The 16,226-nt window shown below is 38.7% G+C and overlaps 1 pseudogene; it reads right to left on the reverse strand.

Moving 5' to 3' along the window:
- Nucleotides 1–154: 154 nt before the first annotated feature.
- On the reverse strand, nt 155–13,063 carry LOC113063641 (spectrin alpha chain, non-erythrocytic 1-like; annotated as a pseudogene).
- Between the last annotated feature and the right edge of the window lie 3,163 nt (nt 13,064–16,226).

Raw genomic sequence — 16,226 nt, forward strand, 5'->3', positions numbered from 1 at the left:
ACATGTTAGAGCCATCTAGTTACTTTTTATACAAAACTGCAATTTAAGATGCCACAAAAGTACTTTAAACATCTTATGATGTATGAAGGATGCATGGATGAAAAAATTAAAAAAAAATTTCTAGCTCAAATATTAGTTTCTAACTAGTTTCATTCTAGATCCAGCCCTCCTCCTTGTTTACCTCTGCAGAATCTTCATCCTTGCCATAGTCAGTGCTTCCTACAATGGGCTCCTTCTCTCTCATCCAAGACTCAGCCTCATTGGCATCAGCAAAGTACTGCTGAGCCTGAAGGGAGTCCTCCAGATCCTGTCTACGCTGGGAAGCTTTTCCCTTCAGTCCATCCCAACGATTGTGCAGATCTTGCAATTTAGCTTTCACATCCTCCCCTGCAAAATGGCCTGGAAAGGGGAAAAATCTTTGAATAATAACTAAAAATGTTCTGAACCAATGCATAGTAGAAAGTCAGACTCTTATGAAAGATTTAAATAGAATTAAGCTAGAATTAAATATACCCTCTTCAATCATGGCCTCCCCCTTCTGAGTAACAGCCTTGATTCGGGGTTCATGGCCAGAGATTTCAGCCTGAAGAGCCTGGTGTTTCTTCAGAAGGTTCTGGACTCCAATAAGGTCTTTTCCTGAAAGAGTATGAGAAAATAATTGTTTTAAGAATATAAATGTTTAATAGTAATTTCAGATTTAATGTCATGTAATTTAAACCACACAAACCCCTGTTTGTAGAGGAAGCAATGGGTTCCTTCTCTCGAATCCATGTCTCCTCATCTTCTACATCCCTGAAAAGTTGCTGAAGGCGCAGAGAGTCTGACAGCTTTTGTTTGCGGGCGGCCATGGGCTCCTTTAGACCCTCGTAGCGTGCCACCAGAGCCTCTTGCTTTTTGCGGATGTTATCAGCATCAAAATGTCCAGCCTCCTGGAACTGCCTGGCCTGAATAGTAATGCCATCAATGCGGTCCTGTAAAAAGGTGAGAAACAAACTGTTAGTTAAGATGAGGAAAGCTGCCAAACCTGCCAATTGCACAGAATCATACAAGAAACAGTGTAAATATCCAATATCCTTTACTCTGGATATCATTAAGACATTGTTACCTGGTGGCAGCCACATCAGCCTCCAGCAGAGCATGCTTCTTCTGAAGGTTCTGGACGCTGGTCCAAATCTTTGCCAAAGTCATCTGAGGCTAGGTGTCCCTCCACCTCATATAGCCACAGCTCGATGTCCTCTACATTACGATTGAACTGCTGCTGCTGGTTCGCTTCACGCAACTTAATCCCTGAAAGAGTAATTTATGTGATATAACTGAAAATCTGCCTTCGGTTTCATAATTACCATTAATAAATCAGACCGTTTTAACTGCTGTCTCTTCCTGTCAAATAGGTAGTACTATCATGCTGTGCCTTTTTTTTCACCTTTGAGTTCAGTTGCCTCTAGAAGTTTCTTCCACTGAGAGCTGACCTCTTCCATTCGGGTGGACACCTCGCTGGAGCATAGTGTTTCCCATCAACCAGCTCCTGGCCTGACTTCTGCAGTGCATCAATGCGACTCTGATTAGCAGAAAGCTCAGCTTCGAAGGCTTGGTGCTTCTGCACCTTCCCCTGCAGGTTGGATGGGGTCCTGAAAGAGGAAGGAATAAAGGGTGAGAAAAAGAAGGAAAAATAAAGAAATGATTCCAAATGTGCAAAATAACTGAAAAAACCTTGTAGGCCTCATCAGTGGCGGTCTTCATTTTCTCATTGATCCAGCTTTTGAGCTCATCAGAGTCCCGAAAGAACTGCTGCAGATGGAAAGAGTCCTCCAGGGCTGCACGGCGAAACTGAGCGCGGCTCGTGAAGAGCATTGCGTCTGCTCAGCAGCTGAAGTAGAAAAAAAAGGTGTTCAAGTCATAGTATTACCAGTGATACAGCACTTCTGTCAGCAATAAACTGAAGGGAGGAAAGTGCTTGCGAAGCTGCAGTGAAGGAAGTTTCAGGGTGCTCATCTCCACTTACTGCATCTCTGCGAGTGGCCACATCCTCCTTGGCGTAGTGATATTCTGGATCAGTTTGGTGGCAAATTCATCCAGGGCCTGTATATTTCAGTGGAGAATTAAAAGGAAACTGAGTAAGATTTGTAAAACTGATTATTTAAGCCTTGAATTTTACATCAGACTGTGTGATTTCTTACAGTGATCTTCTCTTCCTGGGCACTGAGGGATTTCTCAAAGTCTTCATGTTTCTTCAGAAGAGCTTCAACGCTATCCAGAGAGTCACCCAAATCTTCATTCAGCAGGAAAGCCTTTGAAAAAGACAGTTTGAAATGTCTAAAACTTTGCTCTCAGTTATAAACAACATGAAAGTGTCCAACATTTAAGAGAAAGTCGTCACAATAAAAGAAGTCTAGATGAATTTTTACCTCTTGCTTGCTCATCCAGTTGTCGACCTGCTCAGTGTCTCTGTAAAAGAGCTGCAGGTCCATGCACTGCTCATACTGCTGCCTACGTAGCTCCCATAGCTCCAGAAGAGACACTTTCTCTTCAGACAGGATGCCCAGCTACACCAACAAACACAAAATGAGGGTCATTCAGAAGCTCACTTTAGAATTAAAAATGCATCAATGATGAGTTTAAAAAATAGCCTACAAAAACACAGATCCAAGTTTAGACACACCTTTTCCTTGACTTCCTCAGAAGCATAATGTCCGGTGTTCAGCAGAGCCTGCCCAGCCTCATCGGTAGATTTGAAACTATCCTCATGAGCATCAATCTCACCCTGGTAAACATAATGGGCATTATGGTCTTTCAGTGTCAAGCATCCTTGGTAGAGCAATAATATAAATGCAATGCAAAACAGGCAAATCACAGTTTTGAAAGAAAGGTTATAAATACTTTATTTACTATCCAAACATAATTTTCCCATGTTGCTTTACTTGTTAAATTTTCAAAGTTCAATACCTTATGCTCCTGGTGGCGGTCAAGTAGGGCCTCAGCTCCGGCCACATCATTGGCCAACTCATCTGCGTTGATCAGAGCCTTCATCTCCGTCACCCAGCTGGTCAGGTTCACGGAAATCTGCAGTGAAGCGCTGCAGCCTAGAAGCAAGACAACAACCATAAGATCACCAGGTAGCTCTGTGTAAAACTTAACTTAAAATCTCATCAATCAATCAGTTTGAAGCAGTGATCAAAAGCAAAAGGTGTATCCTAACCTACCTGTAGGAGTCATTGAGCCGAGCATGTCGCTCAGCTGCCAGGGTACGGATCTGCTCCCAGTTGGTAATGAGTTCATCTCTTTTCAGGTGGATCTGAGTGGCATTCTGGGGGTGTGTCTGCTGCAGACGGTCCGCCTCACACCAAGAGTGTTTACCTGAAGACAGAAGAAAATGACTTATGACTGTACAATGCTTGCACATTCTGTAGTACATCTCTGCATTAAATTAAATATACATAAATAAAATAATGAGAGAATAAATGTATAAATGTTATGGGCAGGTCTGTTTTGTGGGATATATATATATATATAAAAAAACTGACCTTGTCCTCTAAGGCCGCCAAGTCTCTTTCCAGCCCCTCGTGCTTCCGGAGCAGGGCTTGAACACTGGCAAGGTCACGACCAAATCATCAGATGCCATCAGCTGCTCCTTCTCCTTAATCCAGCTGATTGTCTCATCCACATCCCTGTAGGTCAGAACAGAACATTTTAATAACTAAAGTCAAACCAACAAATCTGTATAAGTTAGTGATTGCAAATGTCTTGAATAACTCACCGGTTGAAACGCTGCACCTCAGCAGCTCCAAACAGCTTGCCCTGCCTCTGCTGAGCCAATCCCTTCAGCCTCTGCCAGGCAGAGTTCACTTCCTCCTGCTTCTTCAGGATGAGCTCGGCCTCGGGATGGTTCTCCTGGGTTAGTTTACCGGCTGCCTGGTTCACCTCATTCACACGCTCCTCGTGGGCTGCCAGGTCTGTCTGGAACTCTTCAAAACTTCTTCTGCAGAACCTCCACATGCTCCAGGTCCTGGCCAAGCTCCTCTGAGGTGGCAATAGCTTCCTGCAATGAATTTATTGTCAGTGTGCCTTCAAATATATTAGGTGAAATATTTTTCAGCACTGACCAAACATTTATACAGTGCAATAAATGATGTCTAGTCTGATGTCTCACCTTGTCACTGATCCAGTCCAGGGCATCCTCACACTCACGGAGGTACTGCACCAATTTCTGGGCCTGCAGGAGACGCACTCCCTTCTCTTTAGTCTTCTGCAGCAGCAGGTCCCACAGACGGTGAAGTTCCTCTAGACGGGTCTGAATTTTAAGAGGTGACAAAGCCAGACAAATAGGATCAAAACAAAACTCAAAACAAAACAAAAAAGTTTAAGGACAGCTCAGTTTTAGTCTAGAAATATATTTTTGCGTCAAAAGAAAGTCAGTTTGAATAGAAAGACTGAATAAGGTAGACCAAAAAAGAACACAGCACTCAGTTCCTTCAAGAGACATGCACTGTAAAAGGAAGCAGAACAAATGAAAATAAACCTATTTCACCGCACTCAATACCTACTGGAATAAAAGCGCCATAATTGACACTTTTTACTATTGGTCGCTGGGGTAGTCCGGGTAAGGCGTGAAAGACTGATCCATATAAGATAAAGTTACATTTCACCTTTCTCCATTATGGAACTCTAGCATGTGGTATTGAAAATAAAGAGGCCTTACTCGAATGGTTTCAGATGCAAAGTGGCTCTCAGATATCATGAGATTGCCGGTCTCGTCCAGTTTAATGATGGCTCCAGCATTAGCCTGCACCTCTGCCTCAAAGGCTTGATGTTTCTGGAGCTTTCCCTAAGACAAGGGGGGAAATGCTGTATTAGACAAATATAGTGGTAAAGACAAGATGCAGCATATGCAGATTTTTGTTTTTAAACATTGAATATTGTGAAATACATTTCTTTAGAGAAATTTGCCACTTTGTAAGGCCTGATTTGAACCAATTGCATAAATCTTTATTAATGTCTGCATAAATCACAACACAAACCTTGTGACCAAAGTCACTGCATGCAGGTGTTAATTTACTGTATTTAAGCTATTATAATCTGATGACCTTATAAAGTAATTCACTGTTGATTACAGCAGACAGACCCTGTCAAGGAATTTACAGCTTAAAGGAAGAATCACTTCAAGAATAGAGATGACAACACATTTTTCTCAGAGATCTCAGAAAGGGCATTTAGGGAACTTATTTTTTTCTCTCTCACTTGTAGGTTACTGGGGTCCTTGTAGTTCTCATCAGAGGCAATCTGTAGCTTCTCCTGGATCCATTTCTCTAGCTCATCTGCATCTCGACGGAAGAACTGGAACCGGTAAGAGTCTTCAAGTTTCTGTCTGCGTACAACGGACAGCTCCTTGAAACGACGGTAGCGATCCAGAACCTGCTGTCGGCGTTCCTGGATGTCGTCGGCTGACTCCAGAACTTTAACTCCACTGATATCCATTTTCTAAAAGAGGGAAAAGATCATTAATAAATCTCCAAATGTAAAAGTTCTTCCACATGAACTTGGGCTTTGAAAGCAAATGCAAAAATGTAAATACATTTTTGAAGACCCTTAGCGTGGCCTTCTGATCAGAATGGAACAAGAGTACAGCAATAGTGTTTTTTTCAAAGGAAACAATGGGAAATTCCAGGTAATAGCAAAAAAGGATTTAAAGAATTTATACTACAACTTTCAATGTTTAAATTAAAACAATATTGTACTGACGCAAATAAGATAAAATAAATAATAATAAATGACACAATCAAATCTATCCGGAACAAACAATCACTTAAGGGAGGAAACCTAAAACCAGGCAGACATTTTATGAGTTAAAAGACACAACTCTCCCCAGCAATGGCCAACAGCTGAGCACATGGTGGCCCCTGTGCAAATTCCTAACTCTTCTGAGCAAACCGGCACAAAGAGAGTGCTGCCATCAGCCCCCTGCTGACTGAACACAACCCCACCAATCCAAAGCTACATCCATCCCAATCCACTAAATCTGTCCATACTGTTAGCAGGGAGGGGGATGTGTGATTTCAGCTGTATTTGAGGGTGGAGGGGACAATGTTATGGTTGTTTCCAGAATGACTGAACCAGTGAAAGAAGGGTCACACCCAGGTTACAGCTAGGGCCGGGCAAAAAAATCAATGTGATTTTCATCTGTATCTCATCAGTAAACCCACTCTTGTGATAAGCAGAGATGTATAGTAACGAAGTAGAACTACTTCACTACTGTACTTAAGTACTAAAAGGCGGTATCTGTACTTTACTGGAGTATTATTTTTTTCTCCTACTTCCACTTTTAGTTCGGTACATATTTTCGCTGAGTTTAATACTTTTACTCCGATATTTTTTTTTATGTGCTGCATCGTTACTCGTTACAATTATAATAATGTTACGAATCATTCCATTACAAACCACTGCCAGAACTGTAGATGGCAGATTTGATGAAGCTGGCACATCGAGCGAAACAAGCGATTAAGAAGACTGCGCGTGCTGACTGAACTGCTGTGAAGAGAGAAATGAACACCGAGCCGAGCCAGATAATGACTCGTTCACGGGTCAAGAACCGGTTGCATCGGTTCTCGGATGACCAGTAACATTAGTTCTTTCTGACAGTTCGATTCAATAAACCAGTTGAAGAAAACAGTTCACCGATTCTTTTGCGCTCGATGCAATGGCGTCATTGGCGTTTACTGCACCTGGGCTCATAACATTAACACAGAATCAGTTCAAAATCAATCACCAAAAGAATCAGTTCGGTTCAGACACTCTGTGTGTCGGTTTGCTTCACGCTAAATCACACATGCGCAGTATCATCAGCTCATCGGTTCACGAATCAGACGCGTCTGACAGAAACGGTTCTTGACTCGTGAACGAGTCATTATCTGGCTCGGCTCGGTGTTCATCTTCAGTTCTCTCTTCACAGTAGTTCAGTCAGTGTACTGTTTGAGTCAATGAATTACTCCGGGTTTGTTTTAACTCAGAGGGAGTGTCAGACACATTAAACAAGTTAACAGCTTAATTCATCTGTGGATTAATGCGTATTGGAGACGCGAACTGTTTAAAACGATTCAATTCGTTTTGGTGGACTGTTTCAAAAAGATCCGGTTACATCGAATGATTCGTTCGCGAACCAGATATCACAAACTGCTTTGTTTTTAACTGTCTTACAACAGACATGGAAGAGAAGACAATGCTGAATAAAGTCGTAGTTTTGCTATTTTTGGACCAAAATGTATTTTCGATGCTTCAAAAAATTCTAAATGAACCTCTGATGTCTTATGGGTTTGAAACAACATGAGGGTAAGTTATTAATGACATCATTTTGCAAATTGGGCGAACTAACCCTAGTAACCGTTTTTTGTTTACAAGAAGTTACAGTCAAAGGAACTGTGATTGTCCTTTAGGTTAATCATTTGAAATAGTAAAAACAATATGTTCAAACTTTTGACTACTTTCTTTAATAGCTACATAACACAATACTTCTACTTTTACTTTCAGTACTTGAGTAGTAAATTTTAAAATAGACTACTTGCAATACTTAAGTACAAAAAGTGTTGAATACTTTAGTACTTCTACTTAAGTGTGGTGCTTAAAGAGCACTTCAACTTCTACTCAAGTCACTTTTTTGATAGAGTACTTGTACTTTTACTCAAGTATTGGTCTCTAGTACTTTATACATCTCTGGTGATAAGTGATAAGTATCTCCTGGACATGCATTCAGATTAGAGTCTGCTAGCGAAGTGGAGTGGCAACAATTTCCCCTCCGTGCTCTGATTACGTAATAATCACTCCGTTTCCCAGTAAATGTAAATGCCGCTCTAGGAGCCTTAGTTCACTGACAAGCTACTGAAAACTGCTTTCAAAATCGTTGGAGATTAATTGGCGATTAATCACAGGAGTGGCTGAACTAACGAGATGCGCATGAAAATCACATTTAGATTTTTTGCCCAACCCTAGTTACAATGAATAGGGCCTATCAGGGCGAGAGCCTTTTCATATTACCAGAACTAATTGTGTAACTACTGACTTTTGTGTTTTCGCACCGCCGAAACTGGGTACAATTATAGTACCGGACTGCCTTTTGAGAACCAAATTAGATCCTACTCTGGAGCAGGATACAGTATTAAACAATCACAACGTTTTTTTTTTTTTTTTTTTTTGGTTGAACAAATGTTTGAAAGCATGTGTTTATTCAAATTTCATTAATCAAAAACAACAAAATGTAATTACTGACTACTTCTTAGTTTAATAACTTCTATTTATCATTAATTACTCATACAAATTCACAAATTCTGGTTTGACTTAATTTTCTGGATTCTGTACTTTTTAATACAAATATACTATCAAAAATGATGGTAATGAAAATGCATAAAAATTTTATTTGGTTAATCATTTTAAACTTATGTTTTTGCAAAGGGTTGCACAACAGAGATTTACTAAAATAAAATAAGTGGAACAAAAAAGATGTTCCTTACAAATATGTAATTAATATTAGTATTATTATTATTATTATTTTTGAAGTAGGCTACATAGTACAGTCATAATTTCTGTCAATTTCTCTGAGTTAAACGTGGACTTTTATTTTGACGGGTGGTATTGAAGAGCTCGGAAAGTCAGAATGTATTTGTTATTGACCATGATTTTCTCAAATAAAATGATGAAATTATTATAAATTGTTCTCTCAGTGAGGCTCTCATTGTTTGTGTACACGTCCTCAGAAAGTGAGACAGCAGGCACTGTTAAACAAAGCACTATAAGCCACGCCGGTGCATACTTGATTGTGTAGTACAAGTCACAACGTCGCTCATTCACAGAGAGACATGCAAAACAAACAGATTAGCCTATTTATTTATATCGCAGTGCTTTTGTCATTATTTTACAGGTTAGAGATAGAGATTAGATATAATGGCCTCTGTCTCTGATGTTGTCTCCATTGTATGTGTGGCTGTTATTTTCTCCCAATACCATAGATAAGCAAATGTACACGGTATGATAATTGCACATGTTTATATCATGGTATATCGACATACCGGTATATAACAACCCTAGTATACACTGATTCGTTCGAAAATGCCTTCACTTGCCATCATTAAAAAGCTTTAGTTATAAAATTCAATTCATGTATATTTCTCTGTGTTTATTTAAAAATCGCATTTCTGTGTGACTGCATGTGGATTTTGTCTGACAATTACATGCTAAGATCATTCATGGGCCTTGTACGCCATTTGCTGAAGTGAATCCATACAGGATGCATTTGGAAAGGGTTCAGGATAATCCCAAGGTCCGGAAGACTAACAAAACAGCACTTTTAACAACATGAAGAGTGGCCAGAATAAGGAGTAGTCTGCATATAATGCACTGTCAGCCTGGATCAATACAGCCTTTTGTTATGCTGGCCAGAACTGCCATCTTTCCACTTTAACCCCCCATGTAGATAGAAGAAATAAGCTAAATAAAGGGGAAAATGGTGGAACGGGAGGAAAGAGAAGATGGCTATCATAATGCTAAATATAAAAGAGACAGAAATGGCAATATCTTATGAAGTCTCGAGAAGAAGTTTGATAATTAATTGCAGGAGATCAGCCCTATTTACAAAACATCTGCTTGATATAATAACTGAAGGATGGAAAAGAAAAAGCAGATAAGGAATTGATTAGCTAATGGCTGATCCATTAGTGAGGTCTTTGCTTAATCATAACTTCTTAAAATGCATAAAACACATCCAGATGAGAAATGGTATGATTGATAATTGATGATCTAATGCACAGCTTGTTCTCTACTGTGAATATGTCCTGTTTTTGTCCAGATCAGCTGGACGCATGCCGCCCTTCCCCCAATCCTGCCTCTTCCAAAATATCCTGTCTCAATGTCCACTTAGATTAGACAAGAGATTACGACCAGATCACCATTGTTTTACTCTGACAGCTCTGTGAAGATAGATGTCATGACCACAGATCTCCACTGTTAAATTAAGCCGGTAAATGTGTGTTGGAAAAAACGCAATAGGCCACACCCATGCACAGATAAAAGTCAGCATATGACAACCCAAGATGAGTCTTTAATAAACATTAATTCTCAGCATATAGGTTGTGATGCATTTTCAAAATGCTTAAGCATGAAATAAGAGAGTTGCATATTAAAATGACCCCCAAAAATGTAATAAAACTCACCAGAATATAAAGCTACGTGTTCATAAGAGACACACTGCAGTCCAGCTGTAGGAACAGATAGCACCTCTAAATGCGACTGCACACTAGTGATAACACAATCTCACACGTTCTTCTCTCTCCCCGTTTCTCTCTAACATTTGTCTTAGTCTGTTGCTTCTGAATCCAAATGAACACAGCAGTCCAGCTCTTTCCCACTTGCTCATTCACTGAGCAAAGCTCTTCAGTAACTGCCTCTCACATTCCCAACACACGATGACGCAACTGAGGTTGCAGACCAACCTCTCACCCTGCTGCAATACAGTCGCCATTTATGATTTATGAACAGGCAACCAGTACAAGAGTTTTGCTGAAAACCATTTTATGTTCTTGTGGTTTGTGTGTAAAACAAACAAACACACAAACAAAAAAAACACTCTGTAAAACCAACTATCTTTGTTATAGTAAAACTATAACCACTGTGGCCAAAAACCACAAATGGTAGAAGGAGAAGTCAATTGAATAATAAAAATAATAATAATAAACCAATAAAATTATTAAATAATGAACAATTAAAAGACTGGGGTTAGTTAATTGTTTTAAAATATTTATCAACATTTTTATTTTGCATGGATGCATTTACTTGATCAAAAGTGACCGTTCTTTTTGTCAAGACATTTCTTTTTACAAAAATAATAACTAGAAAATATTACTTGAGCAGAATTTTATTTCATTAAATCCCTAACCAATTGTTTGCAGCCTACAAGAATCCATTTTAGGTTTTAGGATAGTCCCACTCCAACTAGACAATCAGGATTCTCTAATAGCGTCAAGGCTCCTATTCCCAGTCCGTCCTGATAATAAGGTCGTCCTGATAGACATTCTTAAGTTTCTCTTTGCAGAAAAGCTGGGATATTAATAACCACAAAGCTGAAGGTGACACATATTTTCAAAGCAGTACTCGGAAGACGGTGACAACTGAGTGACACGGAGCCTTTAACCAGGCAAAACTAGAACATGAAAAGTGAGTCAATCATGAAGTTACATTGCGAAGATGACTACATTCTTATGAGATCACGAGGTGACATGAAGAATGAAGCGGTGCAATAAGACTTTTTCCGAAGCATTCATTTTTCATAACATGGATTCCATACTCTAAACATGAGTGTTCAGCACGAGTGAAGTACTTATTAAATGCACTCCCACTCTCAAGCTGAAAATACTAAGAATTGGTGAGGTCACATTGAAAGCCTGGAAGTTTCCATGGTAACACATCTGTATCCGAGAGGCGCTGACGTCTGAATTGGAGGATGCAAGCCTAAGGAATTTAGAGGAAATGGGTGGGCTGTCTCCAAAGATTTACCTTGGCTAATAGTAGATTTTGGATGAGACCAAAATCTGATAGAGATGCAGATGAATGCGCCTATATTATTAAAGCCCTAACATTTAAAGAATTGGCAAAAATGAAAATTTGCTGAAAATGTACTCACCATCAGGCAATCCAAAATGTAGACAAGTTTGTCTTTATTGGAACAGATTTAGCATTAAATCACTTTCTGACCAACAGGTCCTCTGCAGTGAATGGGTGCCATCAAAATGAGAGTTCAAACAGCTGATAAAAAAACATCATAATAATCCACAAATAATAAACACGACTGCAGTCCATCAATTAACATCTTGTGAAGTGAACAGCTGTCTGTTTGTAAGAAATTAATTTCTTATATTTGAACTGTAACCAAAGCTTCTGTGGAAATGACAAGTCCATAATCCACAATAATGCTTCCTCCAGTGAAAAAGCTGTTGTCCTCTCACATCAAAATCCACTAATATATTTGTTTAAAACAGTTTTGGACTGTTTTCACTCATAAACAGTGCTTGCTCTGTACAAATTTATAGACGGAGGACTCGCATTTTACCTGGATGCAGTGGTTTGAAGTAAAAAAAAAAACATCTTAACGATGAATTTTTATACAAACATGCAGCTTTTTGCTTAACAAGGCTATTGTGATAATTGTATCAGTTGTTTGGACTCTCATTATGAAGGCAACCATTCACATGGTGAGCAAGGGATGTAATGCTGAAATTCTTCAAATATGTTCTGATGAAGAAACAAACTCATCTACATCTTGAATGACTGGAAGGTAAGTACATTTTCATGTTTGAGTTGACTAAGACTTTAAAGCATATCATATCCTGGTAATGACTACTCTACTGATTAAGAGTTAAATGAACCCATACAATATTAATGATTACAGTGAGCTGCAGGGAAAAAAGGTTCTCACATCACAGCTGCCAGGGATCAAAACATCACATGTAGTCTGACTTTATGAGAATTAATCCATGGCAACTAGGCTACATCATGCAGAATACACCCACACAAACCATGCAACAAACACACAAAACCTGAAATAAACTAGCATCTAGCAATTTCCATGCATCATATATATAAAAAAAGCATACACAGACAAAAATTCATAATATCCTGTTGTCCTCATGTCACATATCCTATCACATACGTTCAGCTCAGGTATATGCAATAATGTTTCTTGAGATCATGATGAGTGCATGAGTACGCAGAAAACAAAACCTCTCTCTGACTGCATTTGTCTAACCATCTCCTCTCCCTGTCGCTGCAGTGCAGACAAAAGCATCAGTACTGCAGTGACGGGCCTGTATGGGGCAACAGCCATGGTAAAGCCCAGCCCATGCATCTCTCTTTTCAAGAAAAGGGAGAAAAACACTTCACACAGAGGTTTCTTCCTACATAGACAATGCGAACACTTTAAGTTTATTTTCTCATTGCTACTACACAGCAAACCAGGGCAGAGACACACATAACTCACATATTTTACCTTCAGTTTGGGTTTAAGAAACTTGGACATGGTAAAAGGTGTCTCTTCGGTGGCTACAAGGCGTAATGTAAAACAACATTATTGGTTAAAACATTGAGACCAGTTAATAAAAATAGAATTGGGAGTTCTGCTCCTCTCAATACAATATTTTTACAAGATTATCAGTTCAACTGTTATCATGCAGCCCTAGCATTTAATACGACCAAGGCCTGGCTAATTTAAGGCATTTTTGATCCAAGGTAGAGCATGCAGTATCATATCAGCTTATACATTGTAATAACACAACACAGACCACAGGAAAGAGACCATCAATCCCTCAACACCTTTTTGATATAATCGCCACTGGCAGGTAAATTTTTTAGTTTAATTGCCAGACTGATATAATATGTTACACACACACACACACACACACACATACACACACATACACACACATACACACACATATATGCTTGGCAGATGCGAATGCAGAAAAAGGGTGTACCTTAGAGCCTGTTAAATAAAGTAAACCACTTCAGGTTTATGTTTCACCAGGATGCAATGTGAAACCAGAGCAAACAATGGCACAACACACAGCATTTGGCCTTTTTTCTTTGAGCCTCACAAGGCATCATCCTAATGCAACAGTGACAGGCATCAGAATAATATCTGTGTCATTATGGAAACAGAGCTGCTATTAATTCAATAATCAATAATTCAATAATTCAAAAAGTTTTTTCCAGTGACACCCTAATGACCTCCACAAATCATCTACTCGTCAAAAATAAATAGAATTTAGAATCAGGATTGGTGCAACAGCTTGAACCAAGAAGAATTCTAATATAGGTTTAAACAACTACTTGCCTTTTTTTTTTTTTTTTGCGAAACTAAACAAAATTACAGGACCCTGACACTTGGGAGGGGTCAACTGAAATAGTTACACAGCTGCACAAAGGCAACATGTCTCAAAGGAAACCCCCACCCACCCTTACAAAGACCCTGCATGTTATGAGTTATGAGTTATGAGACAGTAGACCACACCCTTTGAAAGATTCTCAACAATTTCAGCATGCATGCCGTCAGCTTATGAGGAAACAGGATGAAGAGAGCAATGAACATCAATGTATTTTTTCTGAAACACACTAGACTGTCTATGCTGTTATACAGAGACCAACAAAAGTGTTGAATTCCAGATTCTGATACGACAGGTTATGCAAGGTTATTTCATAATGTGCAATTGCACAGAGGCACCAGATCTGAAATAGGCCTCTTGTGCTGATTAAGGGCAACTAAAAACGTTACTGGAAAAGTCATATTATTAGAGATTGGCCGATATAGCTTTTATGTCTGATACAGATTAGTTTCTGCGTCTGATTTTCAGTAACAATTACACCATTTAAAAAAATGACTACTGGTGTTATGCTATTCAAGTTATACAAAATTATTTTGCTATCTAAATTGTTGCACATTTATAATCATCTTTGGTGCCAATTAGTAATAATTATTCATGGCCTAAATTTACTAACTTATTGTATTTGATTTAGCAATTCATTTATTCCTTTATTTTCCTATTATGACATTTATTTATTTATTTTTTTTGCAGGTTTGGTCCTTCATATATTATCAGCAAATCAAATTTTAATATCAATAAAAAAAATGTTTTGGATCTAACCAATTATCTGTCTGCCTCTACATATTATAATGAATAAGGGGACCAGTATTGCAGTTTATAAGCAATGCATGTTAATGTCTCCAAAAAAATTTCAGGAGCTCAGCAGGGTCATTGGCATGTAAGCAGTTGGCGTGCATATTAAGTCACTGCTTTATCCAAGTCTATGGGTTCAAAATGCATTGGTGCAAATCATGGTCAAACAATAGTTTCAAACACTTTGCATAAACCAGAAAACAACAGAGTACAGAATATAATTTGTGACAACATAACACATACTATCCATTTATTTTCCCTGTTATATCCATCCACATGGTTTAGCCAGTCCAAATGAATTATTGATAAAATAATTATGACCTGCCTTCAAAGAGTTTATATAGCTTATTTTAATAACAGTCTAAACACTGTTATTACCACAGGTTTTCCAGCATTCATACATTTTAAGGGATAAACCATTATCTAACCAAAACTCAAATCTATGTTTATGCATGTTTATAATAAACACTGTACATTTAAAAAGACCATAATGAAACAATAAAGCCAAGCAACCAGGGCTCATTTGAGGGCAAATTGTTATGATAAGGCCGAGAGAGAAACAAGCGCTGGGCGGATCCTCTACAGTCTGAATATATAGATCAATAAATTCACATTAAGCCAATGAAAATACACAAATTGTGTATCGACAGAACAAGGTAACGTTACATGGTTGAAACGAATGTCTTTGTTTGGAAGAACATTTGGAATTCGATTAGGTTGCTGGTTTATCTGCAAGTAGAGATGCATTCCATGTAAACCTAAATCAATATAATTCAGCTAGGCTTTTATTTAATCATTTAATCAAATGTCCCTATGCAGTCACATAGACTTAAATGAATCTTACTATCCTGTATCCGCGCATGTTTAATTTATAATCTAACGCTAGCCGGGAATATGCGTTAGGTTAGCTCCGCAGCTAACGACTCCATTGGACAGGGCAATGAAACCTTGTCTGAAAAACGTATATAATTCATAATAATGACACAACAATGTAATAATAGTACATTTATAGTACAATGAGAGAGACGTTCTGTTCTGTATATCATTAAACCGATTCAAACGGCCGTTGAAACGCCCAGGACGGCCCTAAGCAGAGCTAACGCGACAAAAACACAAGCATACCTTTAGTTTTAGACTAAAACGCCCGGGAAATGTGTTCTCTACGAAAAAGTGCACATCTGTAAAACTTAAATAGTGCATAATAGCTTACCTTGTCGAAGTATTTGCTGTTTTTCTGGGTCTGGGTGGCAACGGGTGGCGACCTCAACGAATGAAATAGCAGCGTAGCGCGCGAGCGACCGAATGGAACGAGCTGCGCGAAATGCACTGCAGCAACTAGCCGAGCGCCGACGGAAAATGCCGAAGAGGTCTAGTGATCCCCATAGTGATTTTGTCTTTGAGTGTTTTTAAAATTCTGTGTTTTAGACAAAACACGATGAATACATGTTATATATTTATTTATTTATTCAGATTTCTGTATATAACATAAATATATGATTTTGCAATTTGCTGCTGAAAGTAAAT

Source organism: Carassius auratus, chromosome 46, assembly GCF_003368295.1.
Source record: "Carassius auratus strain Wakin chromosome 46, ASM336829v1, whole genome shotgun sequence".
Taxonomy (NCBI): domain Eukaryota; kingdom Metazoa; phylum Chordata; class Actinopteri; order Cypriniformes; family Cyprinidae; genus Carassius; species Carassius auratus.